The sequence below is a fragment of the Penaeus chinensis genome, chromosome 1 (assembly GCF_019202785.1).
Source record: "Penaeus chinensis breed Huanghai No. 1 chromosome 1, ASM1920278v2, whole genome shotgun sequence".
Taxonomy (NCBI): Eukaryota; Metazoa; Arthropoda; class Malacostraca; order Decapoda; family Penaeidae; genus Penaeus; species Penaeus chinensis.
The window spans coordinates 39,466,338-39,471,337 of record NC_061819.1 but is presented as its reverse complement, the minus strand read 5'-3'; the positions used below and the strand labels follow the sequence as shown (position 1 = coordinate 39,471,337).

General features: G+C 46.9%; 1 protein-coding gene across 1 annotated transcript in view; it reads right to left on the bottom strand.

The window, feature by feature from the left end:
* The window catches only part of LOC125024951, an 80,695-nt gene extending 76,381 nt beyond the window's left edge, over positions 1 to 4,314 (bottom strand). The window contains 1 exon segment of the mRNA XM_047612752.1: positions 4,207 to 4,314. The gene's annotated coding sequence lies outside the window, so the exon portion shown is untranslated.
* Positions 4,315 to 5,000: the final 686 nt, after the last annotated feature.

The window sequence follows — 5,000 nt, the reverse complement described above, 5'->3', positions numbered from 1 at the left end:
GAGAGAGAGAGAGAGAGAGAGAGAGAGAGAGACATGAGAAAAAGGGATAAGGAGAGAAAAGATGTGAGGGGAAAAATAGGGTCAGGTGGACTGAGGGAAACACAGACAAGGAGATGAAGCGATAAAAATATAAATAGAGAGAAAAAGAAAAGAGCATATGAACAGTGGATGAGATAGACAATAGAGTAACGGTTCGCGAGAGATTAAAATCCGAGGCTTAACTTATCGGGATATTTGCATTTACAAGGAAAACAAAAATGCCTCAAGGGTGATGGATGCTGAACGCACACATTCAGACGTACATACATGCATACATACATGTGGTTTGTGCGTCAGGGTTCATTTGCGTTCGTGAGTGTGTTCGTGTGTGTGTGTGTGTGTGTGTGTGTGTGTGTGTGTGTGTGTGTGTGTGTGTGTGTGTGTGTGTGTGTGTGTGTGTGTGTGTGTGTGTGTGTGTGTGTGTGTGTGTGTGGTGTGTGTGTGTGTGAAGTGAACTAGAGAGTTATTGAGGCAAGAGCTATTGTTAGAACGCTTACTGAAACTGTTTCTGAACAAGAAAGACCGACGGGGTAAATGAGGTCAAAGCTTGTGACCCGGTATTCCTATGGTGACCTCACGCGGAAGGGTGAGAGGGAGAGAAGGCAGGTGGAAGGGGAGGTGGGGAGGTGGAGAGGAGGAGGAGGAGGAGGAGGAGGAGGAGGAGGAGGAGGAGGAGGAGGAGGAGGAGGAGGAGGAGGAGGAGGAAGAAGAAGAGAGAAGGAGGAGGAAGAGAGAAGGAGAGGAGGAGGAAGAAGAAGAGAGAAGGAGGAGGAAGAGAGGAGGAGAGGAGGAGGAAGAGAGAAGGAGGAGGAAAAGAGAAGGAGGAAGAAAGGAGGATGGAGAGAGAAGGAGGAGGAGGAAGACGAAGAAGAAGAAAAACAGAAAAAGAAGAAGAGGAGGAGGAGGAGGAGGAGGAGGAGAAGGGCGAGGAGAAGAGGAGGATGAGGTAGGTAGGCAGACATAGGCGACGCTAATCCGTTTAGGAAGGCCTGGTGAGATGGAGGTGGGCGGGGAGGGGGGCAGGTAGATGAAACAGCGGACAGGTGAAGGGACGGAGAAGAGGCGGGAGATGGGGGGAGGGGGATGTGTGGAAGGAACAGCGGATAGATAAAGGGACGGAGAAGGGGCGGTGAGGGGGGGGGGGGGACGGGGAATAGAGAGCGGGTTTAGGAGAACTTGAACATAAGACGCCCACAGACAAGCACAGAATCGCGTGCACAGAGACAGAAGGAAACAGGCTAATGAAACAAGCCAGTGTCGTTTCCTCGCCTTCTATGGCTCCGTTTCAGCTCATTACCTGGCGTAAACATGGGAGGGTAATGATGACCACAAACTAATAAACACGTAACAGCTGTAAGATAAATAGTTATGGTTTCGGTTAGGGAGAGGAGAAGGAGGAGACAGAAGAGAGGATAGGAGTAGAGAAAATAGGGAGGGACGGAGGGAGGAGGAGAGAGAGAGAGAGAGAGAGAGAGAGAGAGAGAGAGAGAGAGAGAGAGAGAGAGAGAGAGAGAGAGAGAGAGAGAGAGAGAGAGAGAGAGAGAGAGAGAGAGAGAGAGAGAGAGAGAGAGACAGAAAGAAAGGAAGAGAGAGAGACAGACAGACAGAAAGAAAGGAAGAGAAAGAGAAAGAAAAAAATATATAATAGTAACTAACAAAATGATAAGAATTTACTTCCTCACGTTCACCAGAATTTAACCAGATGAGAAGAAAAATAATTCCGTAATACAAACACGGGACTTATTTACACGACCGGGGGTTGAATGGGAGCCAAGATGAATAATTCAGACTCACAGAATAGTCCTAACTGTAAAATTTTCGTCCAAATACCTGCCATAATGAAGAATAGTTTGTCTTACATAAAAGGTGGCTTACACAACTGGAGGAGGAGGAGGAGGAGGAGGAGGAGGAGGAGGAGGAGGAGGAGGAGGGAAGGAGGAGGGAAGGAGGAGGAGGAGGAGGAGGAGGAGGAGGAGGAGGAGGAGGAGGAGGAGGAGGAGGAGGAGGAGGAGGAGGAGGAGGAGGAGGAGGAAGAGGAGGAGAAGAAGAATAAAAAGAAGAGGAAGAAGAAGAGGAAGAAGAAGAATAAAAAGAAGAAGAGAAAGAAGAAGAAGAGAAAGAAGAAGAATAAAAAGAAGAAGAAGAAGAAGAAGAAGAAGAAGAAGAAGAAGAAGAAGAAGAAGAAGAAGAAGAAGAAGAAGAAGAAGAAGAAGAAGAAGAAGAAGAAGAAGAAGAAGAGGAGGAGGAGGAGGAGGAGGAGGAGGAGGAGGAGGTGGGGGAATAAACCAGCATTCATAACAATTAATTTGTAACCAGTAAAGAAAATCTAGTCAGATATATTGCAGATACTTTATATTTCAACTGAAGATACATATGTATGACAAAGAAATACTCGTGGCCATAATACACGACCTCAATCTAAGAAACAACTGGCTTTATAAGGAGCAGTTGTATAACCCTTTAATCACCCGATTTTTTCTCTTAGAAGAAGTGGTGCAGAAGGACACGAGGAAGACAAAGAGATAGGGGAATAAATGGTGGAGTTGGAGGAAATGTTGGAGAGAAGGTGGAAGATGGAGGAAGGAATGGGGACTAGAAGAAGAGGAGGAGGAGGAGGAGAAAGAAAATAGAAGAAAGAAAAGGAAGAGAAACAAAAGGAGAAAAAAGAATATAGATGAGGGATTGAAGAAACAAAGTAATGTAACTCTTCTGGAAAAAAATGAAACAGAAAAGATTGGGGGCGAGAAACAGAAGAATCAAAAGAGAAAAATAGAACAGAACGAAAACTTGACATAAAGAAAGAAATGACAGGAGAGGATGAGAAAGGAGAAGAAGAGAGAAGAAAATAGGGAGAAAAAAGAAGAGAAGAGAAGGGAAGAAGAGATAAGAAAATATGAAGGAAAAAGAAGAGAATAGAAGGGAAAAGAAGGGGGGGGGGGAATAGAAGAAAAGGGAAGAGAGAGGAAGAGAAGAGAGAGAAGAGAGAAAAGAGAAGAGAAGGGAAGAGAAAAAAAAGAAAGAGAAGAGAAGAAAGATACAAGAGAAAGATGAGAAGAGAAGAGAGGGAAGAGACGGGAAGGCGTATAAAAGGCAATCGTAGAAGTGGAACAGGAAACAAAAGCGGGGAGAGGGAGAAGCCGAGAGGAAAATAAAACGGTACAACATCTGTCCACATCAAGCCACACACGACCCGTTGTTCTGGTACAGAAATCGCCCATAAGTTCGTACAAAAAACCTCGCTTTTCCCCTGGCCTTCCAAATTTCACCTCCCGATCGCCAAGCAGACGTCACCAAGGGCATTGTATGGTCACTGCTGCACGATCTTTAGCGCCTCCATCTTGCATGACATTGCGCTACAGCTGTGTGGTTTCCGTCATTTCGCATCCCCCCCTCCCCTTCCCTCCTTCGGATACCCTCCCCCACTCCCCCTCATAACCTTTCCTATGCACCTACCTCCCCCCCTCTAAGATACCCTACCAGATTGTCGAGTTTTGCCCGTGACGTCAACCCCCCCCCCCCTTCTACACCTACCCAGCTCCCTTCTCCCTCCCTGCCCATGACGTCAACACCCCCCCCCCTTCCACACTTACCCAGCTCCCTCTCTCCCTTCCTTCCACCCTCCCTCTCCCCCTCCCCCCACCCCATTCTCTGACCTCACTACCCGGACGTCTAGTCAAGTGTGAATGTTTAATTGTCTGTGGTCGTTAAAATATTTTTTTTCTACGTATATTTTTATCTTTCAAAACATCTGTGGGTCCTGATTGTTTCTCCATTAACGCCCCAATTTACGCTCAAATCCCACTCCTTTTAATAGGGTTTAAATGATCAAGGAACACACACTTTCCTTCAAGCTTTCCCAGGTAGAAGCGCCCAGCCAGCGGTAAATGGCAAATTATCGTCATATCAGAAGGTCCACCACAAGCCAATAGTTACTGAAGCCACCCCTCCGCCTCCTGGACACAGTTTAGGTAGAAATACTCAGCCGTGTGGGCGTGGAATGGAATGGGCGTGTCGTGGCTCACACCCGCCCATGACAGTCTCGACCTGGCTCACTCTTTCCTGGCGAGTTGAAGTCCCTAGGTCGTGTTGAGTCTTTTTTCTCTCTCACCTTCACGTACACTGATAAACCGATAGATTCCTTTGGATATCCTTGTGGGGGTTTCTTACCTTATATAAAACTATCCTACTAAAATCACAGATATAGGGTTTGCATGAAGAGACGGTGGGCGTACTGCACACACCCGTCCTCCACCGTGTCTCTACCCAGACTAACCCCGCTCCTTCACGACAGGTTCTACCACGCCGGCAACGCTGCCTGGATTCATTCTTCCTTGTACCTTTTCTTGAAATCCGTAAATCTTACATTTTATGAAAAATCAAGCATCCTGCAAGGATATTACATTGAATCATGATATTGCATGAAGCTGAAAAGGAATTATACAAATTAAGACGATAGTCTCTCTTAGAAAAAAGCTTTTTAGTCGTACGTCTGACCCCGAAGACGGCGGCCTGGAAGCCCCGCCCACCGTCGCCCCAAGAATGTGCCGCTCCTCAGGATGACGCGCACCTCCGCTCAGGCAACCCAAGCCCCGTCTTTCCTGTAATTGAAAATGACCCATAAAGCTATCGTACTTCCTATCCTTGTCCTTGATCGTGATACAGGGCAACGGATTAAGTACATGTCTATGTATCCTCAAGGCTACTTGCTAGGAAGAGGAATACGTAGGGAATTTATCGTAGAACTATACAACGGAGCCCAACATTTTTAGGCCACGCGGAACCGAGTGACCGCTCAACGCACTTACGGAGAGGTAGCGGCAGGTACGAATGCCGATAGAGCCTATTTTGTCAGGCCAAATCACGTACCGGTGAGCCTTAAGCGCCCGTATTGCTGTTACCCAACGTTGCGTACAGGTGAACATAGCTACAAACAGAATCTAATTCCCTTTCCCGCTGCTGCT